At 44.3% G+C, this 17,515-nt stretch overlaps 1 protein-coding gene across 1 annotated transcript in view; it reads left to right on the top strand.

The window, feature by feature from the left end:
* SNTA1 (syntrophin alpha 1) overlaps positions 1–17,515 on the top strand; it is an 88,716-nt gene that overhangs the window by 202 nt on the left and 70,999 nt on the right. The gene's annotated exons all lie outside the window — the stretch shown is intronic.

Raw genomic sequence — 17,515 nt, forward strand, 5'->3', positions numbered from 1 at the left:
ATGGAGAGGCAGGCAGAGAGAGAGAGAGAGGGAAGCAGGCTCTCTGCTGAGCAGAGAGCCCGATGCGGGACTCGATCCCAGGACTCTGAGATCATGACTTGAGCCGAAGGCAGCGGCTAAACCCACTGAGCCACCCAGGCGCCCTGGTGCTGTTTTCCATACACTCATCCATTTAATCCTCACAATGAAGGAGAGAGGAATTACTTTCCCTTTTCTATACGTGAAAAAAGGCCTTTTTCACCAACCAGCTTGCCCACGGCTTATTGTTAGCAGAAAGCAGAAATGGGACTAGAACCTAAAACCTAAGGAGTTCTGACCTGATATTTTTAAATGTAGGGTTTTTGTTTTTTGTTTTTAAGATTTTATTTGTTTATTAAACAGAGAGAGAGAGATCACAAGTAGGCAGAGAGGCAGGCAGAGAGAAAGAGTGGAAGCCGACTCCCCGCTGAGCAGACAGCCCGATGGGGGGTTTCGATCTCAGGGGGGTTTCGATCTCAGGACCCTGAGATCATGACGTGAGCCGAAGGGAGAGGCTTAACCCACTGAGCCACCCAGACGCCCCTGACCCGGTATTTTGAGCTACTCTGAACAGATTTCCAAAAACTCGACTCAAAAACGGGAATTAAAATTAAAACAAGAGGGGCGCCTGGGTGGCTCAGGGGGTTAAGCCTTTGCCTTAGGCTCAGGTCATGATCTCAGGGTCCTGGGTGGAGCCCCTCCTTAGGCTCTCTGCTCAGCGGGGAGCCTGCTTCCCACTCTCTCTCTGCCTGCCTCTCCGCCTACTTGTGATCTCTGTCCCTCTGTCAAATAAATGAATACAATATTTAAAAAAAAAAAAAAAAAAGAATAGCAACTCTTAAAAAAAAAAAACAAGAGGGGCGCCTGGGTGGCTCAGATGGTTAGGCGTCTGCCTTTGGCTGGGATCATCATGATCCCAGTGTCCTGGGATGGAGCAACATATCAGGCTCCCCAGTTGGTGGGGAATCGGTTTGTCCCTCTTTCTCTCCCCACTGTTCCCCCTATTTGTGTTCTCTCACTCTCTCTGTCAAATAAATAATATCTTTTAAAAAAATTTTTAAACAAATTAAAAATTACAAATTCCAGGGCATTTGCATGGCTCAGTTGGTAAAACATGCACCCTTGATCTCATGGTAAGGAGTCCCAAGCCCCACATTGAGTATGGAGCCTACTCTAAATAAATAAATACATAAATAAAAATAAATTAAAAAAAAAATTCCAAACTCCTCTATATACAAAACACCATAAACAAAGTTCTTTTAACTTTGCTTCCTTTTACAAGAGAAGACAGAGATAAAATGTCTGCAATATATTCAACAAAGGATCAATATTTGAAATAAACAACTCCTATACACCAAGAAGAAAAAGATAATTTAATAGAAAATGAATGGAGGCACATGGCTGGCTCAGTCAGTATAGCATGCAAGTCTTGATCTCAGGGTCCTGAGTTTGAACCCCACATTGGGCATAGAGATTACTTTAAATTAAATTAAAAAGAAAAATAGACAAGGGCGCCTTGGTGACACAGTCAGTTAAGCATCTATTATCAGCTCAGATCGTGATCCCAGGGTCCTGGGATTGAGCCCACATTGGGCTCCCTGCTCAGTGAGAAGCCTGGTTCTCCCTCTCCTGCTGCTTGCTTCTCCCTCTTCCTCTGCCTGCCAACCCCTCCGCTTGTGCTCTTTCTCCTGATAAATAAGAAAATAAAAATTTTAAAAAAAATTAAAAAGAAAGTAAAAGATGAACAAAGAGGATGAGGAGACAATGCATAGAAAAGAAAATCTGTATGGCTAATAAACATTAAAAAATAGATGCTCAACCTCGGGGTGCCTGCATGACTCAGTTGTTGGGCATCTGCCTTCAGCTTAGGTCCTGATCTCAGGATCCTGGATCAAGCCCCACATCTCGCTCCCTGCTCAGTGGGAGTCCTGGCTTCTCCCTCTCCCTGTTCCCCTGCTTGTCTTCGTTCTCTCGCTGTGTCTCTCTGTCAAATTAAAAAATAAACCTTTAAAATAAATTAAAAATAAAAATAAATAAAAATAGATGCTCAACCTCTCTCATAATCAAGAAAACAAGCAATGAGTTGCCATGTTTCATGCATTCGATTGGAAATTCCACTTGGGGGGCACCTGGGTGTCTCAGTCATTAAGCATCTGCCTTCTGCTCAGCGGGGAGCCTGATTCTCCCTCTCCTACTCTCCAGGCTTGTGTTTCCTCTCTCTGTCTCTTTTTTTTAAGATTTTATTTATTTATTTGACAGTCAGAGATCACAAGTAGGCAGAGAGAGAGGGGGAAGCAGGCTCCCCACGGAGCAGAGAGCCCAACACGGGGCTCTATCCCAGGACCCGGGGACCATGACCCAAACCAAAGGCAGAGGCCCCAATCCACTTAGCCACCCAGACGCCCCTTGTGTTCCCTCTCTTGCTTTGTCTCTGTCAAATAAATAAAAATCTTAAAAAGAAAAAAAAAAAAAAAAAGGAAATCCCACCAGTGAATCTCCATCCCAAAGAAATATTTGCTTATGTGTACAAAAAGATGCATAGGAAGGAAGGAAGTTTACATAAGAATTGTAAAAGAAAAAATCAAAATTGGCTTGAATGCCATAAATAGAGAACTAGTGAAATAAACTGTAGAAAATAATATACAATATTTGAAAAGTAGGCAGATCTACTTGTGGTAATTAGAGAAGTTTGCCAAGGGGCGCCTGGGTGGTTTAGTGGGTTAAAGCCTCTGCCTTCAGCTCAGGTCATGATCCCAGGGTCCTGGGACCCAGCCCCACATCTGGCTCTCTGCTCAGCGGGGAGCCTGCTACCTCCTCTCTCTCTGCCTCCCTCTCTGTCTACTTGTGATCTCTCTCTGTAAAATAAATAAATAAAATCTTAAAAAAAAAAAAAAAAGATAAAGACAAGGTTGCCAATGCATATTGTGAACTGGAAAAGCAAATTGGAGTTCCATGAAGCTATTCTTTTGCTTTACTTCCAAGTTTTGGATAATTGGATATTTTTCAACACCTACATACTATGTACACTCTAAAATGGTGTTAAATCCAAGAGCCCACACACCAGAGCCAGACAGGCTGGGTATACACCATGGCTTCACATTTACCAGCTATATAGCCTCAGACAAGTCATTTATTTCATCTTTCTGAGGCTCAGCAAATGGCTCATAATAGGACCCAGCACACAAGACCGTTGCATGAAAAATACAGCACCTGCTAGATTCTTTTAAAGGTTTATTTATTGATTAGAGAGAGCGTAGGGTGGAGGGTGTAGACTATCTGCTGAGTGTGAGTGGGAGCCCAATGTGGGGGCTTGATCTCAGGACCCTGAGATCATAACCTGAGCCAAAACCAAGAGTCGGTAGCACAACCGACTGAGCCACCCAGGTGCCCCCCTGCTATGTTTTTAAAATGTTGCAATTATTATATGCACTTCCTTTATTTTTTCCTTCTAATTTCTATTCCTATTCACTATCCCCTTTACCCTCTACCCTTTCTTTCTTTCTTTTTTTTTAATTTTTTTTTCTTTTAAAGATTTTATTTGTTGATTTGACAGACAGAGATCACAAGCAGACAGAGAGGCAGGCAGAGAGAGAGAGAGGGAAGCAGGCTCCCTGCTGAGCAGAAAGCCTGACGCGGGACTCGATCCCAGGACCCTGAGATCATGACCCGAGCCGAAGGCAGCGGCTTAACCCACTAAGCCACTCAGGTGCCCCTAGCCTCTACCCTTTCTGCCTAGAAGTTGCTAGTACATAGTAGGTGCTCAAAAAAATTCCATTGTCGGGGAGCCTGGGGGGCTCAGTGGGTTAAAGCCTCTGCCTTCGGCTCGGGTCATGATCCTGGGGTCCTGGGATCAAACCCCGCATCGGGCTCTCTGCTCAGCAGGGAGCCTGCTTCCCACCCCCCACCTCTGCCTGTCTCTCTGCCTACTTGTGGTATCTCTCTGTCAAATAAATAAATAAAAATCTTTAAAAAAAAATTTTTTTTAAAGTTCCATTGTTGGGGTGCCTGACTGACTCAGTCAGTGGAGCATGTGACTTAATCTTTGGGTCCTGAGTTCAAGCCCCACATTGCACGTGGAACCTACTTTAAAAAAAATTTTTTTTTTAATTTATAGAAATTCCATTACCATTTGAATCCTGCTCTGTACTGCCTTGCCTTCTCTTAGCACTTGGCTGTCTGGGATATAATGACTGCAGCATCTTATTATATTTTTTTAAAGATTTATTTATTTATTTATTTATTTGACAGACAGATCCCAAATAGGCAGAGAGGCAGGCAGAGGGAGAGGAGGAAGCAGGCTCTCTGCTCCTGCTCATGATCCCAGGAGCCTGAGAGCAGGACCTGAGCCGAAGGTAGAGGCTTTAACCCACTGAGCCACCAGGCGCCCCTTATTTTATTATTTTAAAGATTTTATTTATTTATTACAGAGAGCAGGTGAGAGAGAGAGAAGGAGCAAGGGCAGAGGCAAAGCTGACTTCCTTCTGAGCTGAGCCTGAGCCTAGGATCAGGAGTGGAGCCTAAGTCAGATGATTATTTTTAAAGGCAGATGCTTAACCAACTGAGCCACCCAGGTGCCCCAGCTGCAACATTTTAAATATTTTTATGATACAGATGTTTAAGTAATGCTTGCTGAGGAGCACCTGACTGGCTTAGTCAGTTCTTGATCATTGGGTCATGAGTTCGAGCCCCACGTTGGACATAGATATTCCTTAAAAATAAAAAGTCTTTTTAAAAAGGGGGGTGGTACCTGGGTGGCTTGGTCCATTAAGCATTCTACTCTTGATTTTGTCTCAGATCCTGATCTTGGGGTTGTGGGTTTAAGTCCAGAGTTTGGCTCTGCACACTGTCTGTGGAGCCCTGCTTGGAATTATCTCCCTCTCCTGTGCCCCTCCCACCCTCTAAAAAAAAGTCTTGGGGCACATGGCTGGCTCAGTCATAAGAGCATGCAGCTCTTGATGTCAGGATTGTGAGTTCAAGCCCCACGTTGGGTGTAGAGATTACTTTGAAAAAAAAAAATAAACTTAAGGGGTGCCTGGATGGCTCAGGTGATTAAGCGTCCTACTCTTGATTTCAGCTCAGGTCATGATCTCAGGGTCCTGGGATCGAGCCCCGAATCGGGCTCTCTGCTCAGCGGGTAGCCTGCTTCCTCCTATCTCTCTCTGCCTGCCTCTCTGCCTACTTGTGATCTCTGTCTGTCAAATAAATAAATAAAATCTTTTTTAAAAAAAAGAGTGTCTCTCTCTCTTTCTCTCTCTCTTCCCCTTCCCCTCTGCCCCTCTCCCTGCTTGGACCTGCTCACTTGCTTGCTCACTCTCTCTAAAGGAATAGATAAAATCGGGGTGCCTGGGTGGCTCAGTGGGTTAAGCCTCTGCCTTCAGCTCAGGTCATGATCCCAGGGTCTTGGGATCAAGTCCTGCATCGGGTTTTCTGCTCCTTGGGGAGCCTGCTTCCTCCTCTCTCTCTCTCTGCCGGCCTCTCTCCCTACTTGTGACTTCTGTCTGTCAGATAAATAAATAAAATCTTTTTTTTAAAAAAGGAATAGATAAAATCTTGGGAACTCCTGGGTGTTTCAGTCAGTAAAGCAGCTGCCTTCAACTCAGGTCATGATCCTAGAGTCCTGGGATTAAGTCCCCCATGTAACTCCTTGCTCAGCAGAGAGCTGGCTTCACCTCTGCCTGCTGCTCCCCCTGCTTGTGTTGTCTCTCCCTCTCTCTTTGTCTCTCAATCCCTCTCTCTCTCTCTCTGACAAATAAAAGAATAAAATCTTTAAAAATAAATAAATTGAAAAAGAATAAGAATAAAAAAATTAAAAATCTAAAAAAGAGAGAGAAAGGAATGCTTGCTGATTTAAGTCTGGGAGAAAGCAAGGAAGGAGGGAAGATAGTTAAGGGCCTAAGATCATATGCCATAAATCAGTTGCCCAGTCAGAGGCGGCAGAGAAGTGTTTTGCCACCCTGTTGAGCCCAACAAGCATGAGTTAATCTGTCAAACATTTAGTGAGAAACTGGCCCCTAATTCGGTGGTTCTCAAAATCTTTGAAGCAAGAAACTGATTTAGAAACTCCTACTCACAGACCCTGATGATCAGAAACATTGTGGTTGGGGCGCCTGGGTGGCTCAGTGGGTTAAAGCCTCTGCTTCCGCTCGGGTCATGATCCCAGGATCCTGGGATTGAGTCCCGCATGGGGCTCTCTGCTTGGTGGGGAGCCTGCTTTTCCTCTCTCTGCCAGTCTTTCTGCCTACTTGTGATCTCTCTCTCTCTGTCAAATAAATAAATAAAATCTTTAAAAAAGCAAGCAAGCAAGCAAGCAAGAAAGAAAAAGAAAGAAAGGAAGGTTGTGGTTCCCAGCCTGGAGCCACAAATGGACTGCCCTCTGGAGGTGGAGGACAGGAAAAATGCCTTCGGGCGCCTGGGTGGCTCAGTGGGTTGGGCCGCTGCCTTCGGCTCAGGTCATGATCTCAGGGTCCTGGGATCGAGTCCCGCATCGGGCTCTCTGCTCAGCAGGGAGCCTGCTTCCTCCTCTCTCTGCCTGCCTCTCTGCTTACTTGTAATTTCTCTCTGTCAAATAAATAAATAAAATCTAAAAAAAAAAAAAAAAAAAAAAAAAAAAGAAAAATGCCTTCCCCTTATCCTGTCTTGCCTAATCAGATCTGGCGTACTTCTATGGCCACATCTCCATCACCCTCATGCTGGCCAGGCAGGCCTCTGGAGTCCCAGTGCATGCAGAGCTCTGACCTCAAACTAGGAGCCATAGTCCTCCTTCCACACAATTACCCCCCACTTCACTCCTACATACTCTTTTTTTTTTTTTTTAAAGATTTTTATTTATTTGACAGAGAGAGATTACAAGTAGGCAGAGAGGCAGGCAGAGAGGCAGGCAGAGGAGAGAGGAGGAAGCAGGCTCCCTGCTGAGCAGAGAGCCCGATGCGGGACTCGATCCCAGGACCCTGAGATCATGACCTGAGCTGAAGGCAGCGGCTTAACCCACTGAGCCACCCAGGCACCCCCACTCCTACATACTCTTAAGGCATCAGTTTATCTGGTACTTCTTCAGGGAAGCCCTCTCGAACCCTCCAGTTGTTAAGAGTCTGCCTTCAGCTCAAGTCATGATCCCAGGGTCCTGGGATTGAGCCCAGGGTGGGGCTCCCTGCTCTGTGGGTTGCCTGCTTCTCCCACTCCTACTCTCCCTGTTTGTGTTCCCTCTCTCACTGTGTCTCTGTCAAATAAATAAATAAAATCTTAAAAAAAAAAAAAAAAAGGAAGAAAAGGAATAAGGAAGAAAGAGAAAGAAAGAAAGAAAGAAAGAGAAAGAAAATATCCTTATGCCTGCTGTGCGGAGAATAGATGATAGGATTAGGAGGCTCAAGGTTAAGATGTCCAATGGTAGGGTGCCTGGCTGATTTAGTTGGTAGAGCATGCGACTCTTGATCTCAGGGTTATAAATTCGAGTCCCAAGTCGTAAATTAGAGTCTCACATTGGGTGTAGAGATTACTTAAAAAAATAAAATCTTAAAAACAAGGGGCTCCTGGGTGGCTCGTTTTGGTTAAGTGCTTGCCTTCTGCTCCAGTCAAGATCGCAGAATCCTGGGATCGAGTCCAGCATTGGGCTTCTTGGTCAGCAGGGAACCTGCTTCCCCCTTTGCCAGCACCTCCCCCTTGCTTGTGCTCTGTCTGTCAAATAAATAAATAAAATCCTTAGGGGAAAAAAAAAGGAATAAAGGGGGGGGATGAAAAAGAATGAAAGAGGGAACATTACTGTAGGCTTTACCAATAGTGAAAGTGTAATAAATAACAATTTTATGAATATAAATTTGATAACTCAGATGAGATTCACCAATTTCTTAAAAGATACAACCTATTGAAACTCATTCAGAATGTTGATAATCTGAGGGGTGCCTGGGTGGTATAGTCAGTTAAACATTTGACTCTTGGTTTCAGCTCAGGTCTGTTCTCAAGAGTCCTGAGATTGAGCCCCCTGTCAGGCTCCATGCAGAGCCCACTCGAGTTTTTCTCTCCCTCTTCCTCTACCCCTCCCCACCATGTACACACACCCTCACTCCCTCCCTCTCTCTAAATAAGTAAATCTTTAAAAAACAAAGTTGATAATCTAAATATTCCAGTATTGTGGCGCCTGGGTGGCTCAGTGGATTAAAGCCTCTGCCTTCAGCTCAGGTCATGATCCTGGGGTCCTGGGATCAAGCCCTGTATGGGGCTCTCTGCTCAGCGGGGAGCTGCTTCCTCCTCTCTCCTCCCTTTGCCTGCCTCTCTGCCTACTTGTGATCTCTGTCTGTCAAATAAATAAAATCTTAAAAAAAAAGAAAGAAGGAAAGAAAAATAAACAAATAAATAAATATTCCAGTATTTATTTTCTTTTTTCTTTTTTTTTTTTTTTTTTTTTTTTTTTTTTTTTTTAAAGATTTTATTTATTTATTTGACAGAGAGAAATCACAAGTAGGTAGAAAGGCAGGCAGAGAGAGAGAGGAGGAGGAAACAGGCTCCCCGCCAAGCAGAGAGCCCGATGCGGGACTCGATCCCAGGACCCCGAGATCATGACCCGAGCCGAAGGCAGCGGCCTAACCCACTGAGCCACCCAGGCACCCCCACTCCTACATACTCTTAAGGCATCAGTTTATCTGGTACTTCTTCAGGGAAGCCCTCTCGAACCCTCCAGTTGTTAAGAGTCTGCCTTCAGCTCAAGTCATGATCCCAGGGTCCTGGGATTGAGCCCAGGGTGGGGCTCCCTGCTCTGTGGGTTGCCTGCTTCTCCCACTCCTACTCTCCCTGTTTGTGTTCCCTCTCTCACTGTGTCTCTGTCAAATAAATAAATAAAATCTTAAAAAAAAAAAAAAAAAGGAAGAAAAGGAATAAGGAAGAAAGAGAAAGAAAGAAAGAAAGAAAGAGAAAGAAAATATCCTTATGCCTGCTGTGCGGAGAATAGATGATAGGATTAGGAGGCTCAAGGTTAAGATGTCCAATGGTAGGGTGCCTGGCTGATTTAGTTGGTAGAGCATGCGACTCTTGATCTCAGGGTTATAAATTCGAGTCCCAAGTCGTAAATTAGAGTCTCACATTGGGTGTAGAGATTACTTAAAAAAATAAAATCTTAAAAACAAGGGGCTCCTGGGTGGCTCGTTTTGGTTAAGTGCTTGCCTTCTGCTCCAGTCAAGATCGCAGAATCCTGGGATCGAGTCCAGCATTGGGCTTCTTGGTCAGCAGGGAACCTGCTTCCCCCTTTGCCAGCACCTCCCCCTTGCTTGTGCTCTGTCTGTCAAATAAATAAATAAAATCCTTAGGGGAAAAAAAAAGGAATAAAGGGGGGGGATGAAAAAGAATGAAAGAGGGAACATTACTGTAGGCTTTACCAATAGTGAAAGTGTAATAAATAACAATTTTATGAATATAAATTTGATAACTCAGATGAGATTCACCAATTTCTTAAAAGATACAACCTATTGAAACTCATTCAGAATGTTGATAATCTGAGGGGTGCCTGGGTGGTATAGTCAGTTAAACATTTGACTCTTGGTTTCAGCTCAGGTCTGTTCTCAAGAGTCCTGAGATTGAGCCCCCTGTCAGGCTCCATGCAGAGCCCACTCGAGTTTTTCTCTCCCTCTTCCTCTACCCCTCCCCACCATGTACACACACCCTCACTCCCTCCCTCTCTCTAAATAAGTAAATCTTTAAAAAACAAAGTTGATAATCTAAATATTCCAGTATTGTGGCGCCTGGGTGGCTCAGTGGATTAAAGCCTCTGCCTTCAGCTCAGGTCATGATCCTGGGGTCCTGGGATCAAGCCCTGTATGGGGCTCTCTGCTCAGCGGGGAGCTGCTTCCTCCTCTCTCCTCCCTTTGCCTGCCTCTCTGCCTACTTGTGATCTCTGTCTGTCAAATAAATAAAATCTTAAAAAAAAAGAAAGAAGGAAAGAAAAATAAACAAATAAATAAATATTCCAGTATTTATTTTCTTTTTTCTTTTTTTCTCTTTTTGGGTGGGATGGGTGGGGGTACCCAGATCCAATATTTATTAAAGAAATTAAATGTGTAGTTAAAAAATCTTTTTTTTTTTTAAGATTTTTATTTACTTATTTGACAGATAGAGATCACAAGTAGGCAGAGAGGCAGGCAGAGAGAGAGGGGAGGAAGCAGGCTCCCTGCCCAGCAGAGAGCCCGATGCAGGATTCGATCCCAGGACCCTGAGATCATGACCTGAGCTGAAGGCAGAGGTTTAACCCACTGAGCCACACAGGCACCCCTGTGGTTAAAAAATCTTTTAACCACAGGGGTGCCTTGGTGGCTCAAACTGTTAAGCTCCCAGCTCTTGATTTTGGCTCAGGTCATGATCTCAGTGTCCTTAGGTAGAACCTTATACTGGGCTCCTCGCTCAGTGGGAAGTCTGTTGGAGATTCTCTCTCTCTCTCTCCCCCTCCGCCTTTCTATCCTCCCCTCACTCACTCACTCTCTCTCTTTCAAATAAATAAATAAATCTTTTTTTTTAAAGATTTTATTTATTTTTTTTTAAAGATTTTATTTATTTTTTAAAGATTTTATTTATTCATTTGACAGAGAGATCACAAGTAGGCCGAGAGGCAGACAGAGAGAGAGGAGGAAGCAGGCTCCCCACTGAGCAGGGAGCCGGATCTGGGGCTCGATCCCAGGACCCTGGAATCATGACCCTGAGCCAAAGGCAGAGGCCCTAACCCACTGAGCCACCCAGGCGCCCCAATCTTTATTTTTTTACTGAATAAATCTTTTAAAAAAATCTTTTAGCCAAGAGAACCCCAGAACCAAAAGGCTTCAATTGCTAATTCTACCGAATATTTAAGGAGAAATATTATCAATTTTATAGTTGCTTCCAGATAATAAAAGAGGAGGAAACATTTCCAACTCATTTTATGAAGCCAAGATTACTCCAATGGCAACACCACCCTAAGATATTATAAGAAAAGAAAACTTGTGGACGCCTGGGTGGCTCAGTGGGTTAAAGCTTCTGTCTTCCGCTCAGGTCATGATCCCAGGGTCCTGGAACCAAGCCCCACATCGGGCTCTCTGCTCAGCAGCGAGCCTGCTTCCCTCTCTCTCTCTGCCTGCCTCTCTGCCTACTTGTATCTCTGTCAAATAAATAAATAAAATCTTTAAGAAAACAAAACAAAACTTGAGACCTATGTAAAAATGATAGTGCATCACGGTCAAACTGGAATGACTCTGGGAATGCAAAGCTGGTTTTAAAACTTGAATTTATTTGTTTGTTTTAAATACTTTCTTTTTAAGTAATCTCTATACCCAACATGGGGCTTGAATTTACAACTCTGAGATCAAGAATTGCATGCTCTATGGACTGAACCCAGGCTAGTGCCCCTTACATTTACATTTACTTACGTTTACACAAAAACCTACATGTGACTTTTATAACAGCTTTATTCAAAATTACCAAAAACTGGCAATAATCTAAATATCCCCCAACTAGTGAATGGATAAACTGTGGTATGTTCATCATACAAATGAACACTGTTTAGTGATAAAAAGGAACAAATTTGGGTCACCTGGGTGGTTCAGTTGGTTGAGCATCTGCCTTCAGCTCAGGTCATGATCCTGGAGTCCTGGGATCGAGTTCAGCATCGGGTTCACTGATCAATGGGGAGTCTGCTTCTCCCTCTGCTTCTCCCCCCATTCCCTGGCTCCTGTTGATACTCTCAAATAAATAAATAGAAAAAATTTTTTTTAAGATTTTATTTATTTACTTGAGAGAGAGCAAGTACCAGAGCTAGAGAGAGAGAGAAAGAGAAAGTACAAAGGGAGAGGGAGAAGCAGACTCCCTACAGAGCAAGGAGCCTCATGCGGGACTCAATCATGGAGCCGAGCCAAAGGCAGCTGCTTAACTGACTGAGCCACCCAGGCGCCCCAAGAAATAGGAATCTTTAAAAAAAAAAAAAAAAAAGGAACACCTTTCTTTCTTTCTTTCTTTCTTACTTTCTTTCTTTTTTTAAACGATTTATTTATTTATTTTAGAGAGAGTGTGTGCTGCATGTGAGCCTGGAGAGGGACAGGGGAGAAGGAGAGAAGCATACTCCCTGCTAAGGTAGACTTGGGGCTCAGATCTCATGACCCTGAAATCATGACCTGAGTGGAAATCAAGAATTGGACTCTTAACCAACTGAGCCACCCAGGCACCCCTAAGAAACAAATTTATTATTTATTTATTATTTTTTTTTTCTTTCTCTCTCTCCCTTCCTTCCTTTATTTTTTTTAAATTTTATTTATTTATTTGACAAAGAGAGACACAGCAAGAGAGGGAACACAAGCCCGTGCAGAGGGAGAGGGAGAAGCAGGCTTCCCATCAAGCAGGGAGCCCGATGTGGGCCTTAATCCCAGAACCCTGGGATCATGACCTGAGCTGAAGGCAGACACATAATGATTGAGCCGCCCGGGCCCCAGGAACAAATTTCTGATACTCAAAATACTATAGATGAATTTTGAAGAAGCAGACCTGGGGCACCTGACTGGCTCAGTTGTTGGAACATGTGATTGTTGATCTTGGGGTTGTGAGTTCGAGCCTCATGTTGGGTGTAGATCTTATTAAAAAAAAAAAAAGATAAAATAAAATAAAACAAAGAAGCCAGACTCAAAGGGTTATGTATTCTGTGACTCAATTTATGGGATTTTTAAAAAAAGATTCATTTATTGGGGCGCCTGGGTGGCTCAGTCAATTCAGCATCTGCCCTCAGCTCAGGTCATGATCCCAGCATCCTGGGATCAAGCCCCATGTCAGGCTCCCTGCTCCATGGGGAGCCTGATTCTCCCTTTTCCTCAGCCGCTCCCTCTGCTTGTGCTTTCTCTATGGTTCTCTCCTTTTCTCCCTCAAATAAATAAATAAAATCTTAAAAAAAAATAAAGATTAATTTATTTATTTCAGAGGGGGAGAGAGAGAGAGAGAGCACAAGAGAACAGGGGGATAGACAGAGGGAGAGAGAAATCTCAAGCAGACTCCCCACTGAGTACAGAGCCCAACCTGTGGTTCTATCTCAGGACATCTGAGGTCATGACCTGAGTCCAAATCAAAAGTCAGACACTTGGGGCACCTGGGTGGCTCAGTTGGTTAAGCATCTCCCTTTGGCTCAGGTCATGATCCTGGAGTCCTGGAATCCAGTCACACATTGACTCCCTGCTTAGCAGGGAATCTGCTTCTCCCTCTGACCTCTCTCTTCTCATTCTCTCTCTCTTTCTCAAATAAATAAATAAAATCTTCAAAAAAACAAGAACCAAGATATACAAATCTGAAACATAGAATTCAAAGAATAGTTTCAGGCTTAACACCACTTCCATCATTCTCCATCATGCTAGAAGTCTTCCTAGGATCCCTTTCTGGTCAGTACCCCATCCAAAGATTACCTACTACTATTCTGACTTCTATCGCTATACGATTGGTTTTGTTTAACAGCTTTATTGAGATATGACTCGTATACCACACATATACCTATTGAAAGTGTACAATTCTGTGGTTTTCAGCATAGTCACAGAGTTGGGCAATCAGCAGCAGAATCTAACTTTAGAACATTTCTTTATCATCCCAAAAAGAAACCCCATGCTCATTGGCAGTCATTCCCCATCCTGTCCCATCCCCAGCTCTTATAATTGCTTCTTAAATTTTTTCCAAGCTTATTTATTTATTTATTTATATTAATCTCTATACCCAACGTGGGAACTTGAAGCCACAACCCCCAGATCAAGCCTCCTATGCTCTACCCATTGAGCAGCCAGCCAGGTGCACATGCGTACACGTGTGCGCGCACACACACACACACACAGATTGCTTTTTTAAAAACTTTACTGATGGGGCACCTGGCTGGCTCAGTGGGTTAAGCCGCTGCCTTCGGCTCAGGTCATGATCTCAGGGTCCTGGGATCGAATCCTGCATCGGGCTCTCTGCTGGGCAGGGAGCCTGCTTCCCTCTCTCTCTCTCTGCCTGCCTCTCTGCCTACTTGTGATCTATCTCTGTCAAATGAATAAATAAAATCTTTAATAAATAAATAAATAAAAACTTTACTGAGGGGGCGCCTGAGTGGCTCAGTGGGCTGGGCCTCTGCCTTCAGCTCGGGTCATGATCTCAGGGTCCTGGGATCGAGTCCTGCATCGGGCTCCCTGCTCTATGGGGAGCCTGCTTCCTCCTCTCTCTCTGTCTGCCTCTCTGCCTATTTGTGATCTCTGTCTGCCAAATAAATAAATAAAATCGTAAAAAAAAAAAAAAAAACTTTATTGAGGAAAAAAAAAACTTTATTGAGGGGTGCTTGCCTGGCTCAGTCCATAGAGCATGTGACCCATGATCTCAGGGTCGTGAATTCCAGTCCCAGGTGGTTGTGGAACCTACTTAAAAAAAAATAAAAAAGAAACTAAAAACTTTTTTGAGGTGAGCCACATCAATTTAAAGGGCTCAATTTTCTTTAAAAAAAAAAAAAAAAAAAAGGGGGCGCCTGGGTGGCTCAGTGGGTTAAGCCGCTGCCTTCGGCTCAGGTCATGATCTCGGGGTCCTGGGATCGAGTCCCGCATCGGGCTCTCTGCTCAGCAGGAGCCTGCTTCCTCCTCTCTCTCTCTCTGCCTGCCTCTCTGCCTACTTGTGATCTCTCTCTGTCAAATAAATAAATAAAATCTTTAAAAAAAATAAAAAATAAAAAATAAAAAATAAATAAAGGGCTCAATTTGATGAATTTTGACAATTGTATATACCTGTGACATAACGAGCACTATTAAGGGAAAGAACATTCCATTACCCCTGTAAAATTTCTCATGTTCCTTTGTAATCCATCCTTCCATCTGCACTTAGACCTAGGGAACCACTGACCTACTTCTTTCTTTTTTTCTTTTCTTTTTTTAAGATTTTATTTGTTTATTTGACAGAGAGAGAGAATACAAGTAGAGTGGCAGGCAGAAAGAGAAGGAGAAGCAGGCCCCCCACTGAGCAGGGAGCCGGATTCGAGGCTCGATTCCAGGACCCTGGGATCATGACCTGAGCTGAAGGCAGCTGCTCAACTGACTGAGCCACCCACCCTCTTTTCTATTTTTTAAAGATGTTATTTGTTTATTTCAGAGAGAGCTAGAGAAAGAGCATGAGCAGGGGGAGGGACAGAGGGAGAGAAAGAATTTCCAGCAGATTCTGTACTCAGCCTCGAGTCTGATTTGGGGCTTGATCTTATCACCCTGAGATCATGACCAGAGTGAAAATCAAGAGTTAGACACTTAACTTACTGAGCCACCCAGGCGCTCCCACTTTCTATCACTATGCATTGGCTTGCATTTTCTAGAATTGCATGTAAATGGACACATACAGCATGCATTCTTCTTTTTTTTTTTAAGATTTTATTTATTTGACAGAGATAGAGAGAAAGACAAAGAGCACAGGTGGTGGGGGAGTGTGGAAAGGCAGAGGGAGAAGGAGAAGCAGGAACCCTGCTGAGCAGGGAGCCAGACATGGTGCTCCATCCCAAGACCCTGAGATCATCACCTGAGCTGAAGGCAGATGCCCAACCAACTGAGCCACCCAGGTGCCCCTCACAACCTTTTAAAGGAATTATAGATGTGGTAGACCTGAGGAAATTGCTCGTGGCCCTGGCTGTTTCTTGTCCAAACCAAGTGATTGTTTTTCTTTAACTGGTGACTAAGAGGATAAAGATGGGCGGCAGGGAGAAGCGCATGCTGCCTGCCATCTGCACTGGCCAAGCCCCTTCTGCTGATGTATAACAAACACAAGGCCTGGCCAGATGACAGGCAGTGAGGGGAAGCGATTTAAAGGTGTATGATGCTTGTTGGATAAACAGGAGCCTGAAATGTCCATGGCACTTTAGAAAGCCTATCTGCACCCTGGAGAACTATTTGGAATGGCTGGGGCTTTTCTTTTTCTTTTTCTTTTTTTTTTTTTTAGATTTTATTTTTATTTATTTCTTTGACAGAGACAGATCACAAGTTGGCAGAGAGGCAGGCAGAGAGAGAGGGGGAAGCAGGCTCCCTGCCGAGCAGAGAGCCCAGAGAGCCCGATGCGGGGCTCAATCTCAGGACCCTGAGATCATGACCTGAGACGAAGGCAGAGGCTTTAACCCACTGAGCCACCCAGGCACCCCGGCTGGGCTTTTCTAATAAGCAGGACATTTTCTCCATTGAAGGCTAAAGATCCTGGAGCCCCCAGAGGGAAAGATGAACAAGCTGAGTCATTGATTCAGTATTGTTTATGAACCCTAGAGGAATGTGAGGGTACTCGCAGTGAGGAGTTTGTGTACTATACAGTAAAATTAGGAAGAAAATGAAAATCTGGGGTGCTTGGGTGGCTCAGTCGGTTAAGCACCTGCATTCAGCTCAGAGGCCATGGGTACTGGGACAGAGCCCCAAGTCTGTGGGGCTCCCTGCTCAGCAGGAAGCCTGTTTCTCCCTCTCCCTCAGCCCCTCCCCCTCGCTCTTGCTCTCTCTGGCATTCTCTCTTTCTCAAATAAATATATATTTTTAAAGATTTTATTTATTTACTTGAGAGAGACAGAGATAGCAACAGAGATAGTGAGTAAGAGCACAAAGGAGTGGGGAAGAGAGGGAGAAGCAGGCTCCCGACTGAGCAGGGCCTGATGCAGGGTCCTGGGATTATGACCTGAGCAGAAGCTTAACCGACTCTGCTACCCTGGTACCCTAAATAAAACCTTTTTAGAATTTTAAAGGCATGGGATGCCTGGGTGGCTCAGTGGGGCTCAGCGGGAGTCTGCCTCTCTCTCTGACCCTCCCCAGTCTTGTGCTTTCTCTCTCACTCGAATAAAGAAAATCTTTAAAAATATATTTTTTAAAAATTTTTAAAAAAGAAAATGTAGGGGCGCCTGGGTGGCTCAGTGGGTTAAAGCCTCTGCCTTCGGCTCAGGTCATGATCTCAGGGTCCTGGGATTAAGCCCCACATTGGGTTCTCTGCTCAGCGGGGAGCCTGCTTCCTCCTCTCTCTCTCTGCCTGCCTCTCTGCCTACTTGTGATCTCTCTCTCTGTCAAATACAGAAATAAAATCTTTTTTTTTTTTTTTTTTTTTAAAGATTTTTTATTTATTTGACAGAGAGAGATCACAAGCAGGCAGAGAGGCAGGCAGAGAGAGAGGAAGGGAAGCAGGCCCCCTGCTGAGCAGAGAGCCCCATGCGGGACTTGATCCCAGGACCCCGAGATCATGACCTGAGCCGAAGGCAGTGGCTTAACCCACTGAGCCACCCAGGCGCCCGAGAAATAAAATCTTAAAATTTACATTTTTTTTTTTAAGATTTTGTTTATATAGGGGCGCCTGGGTGGCTCGGTCGGTTAAAGCCTCTGCCTTCGGCTCGGGTCGTGATCCCAGAGTCCTGGGATCGAGCCCCGCATCGGGCTCTCTGCTCGGCCAGGAGCCTGCTTCCTCCTCTCTCTCTGCCTGCCTCTCTGCCTACTTGTGATCTCTCTCTGCCAAATAAATAAATAAAATCTTTAAAAAAAAAAAAAAAAGATTTTGTTTATATATTTGA

The sequence above is a fragment of the Mustela lutreola genome, chromosome 9 (genome assembly GCF_030435805.1).
Source record: "Mustela lutreola isolate mMusLut2 chromosome 9, mMusLut2.pri, whole genome shotgun sequence".
Lineage (NCBI taxonomy): Eukaryota > Metazoa > Chordata > Mammalia > Carnivora > Mustelidae > Mustela > Mustela lutreola.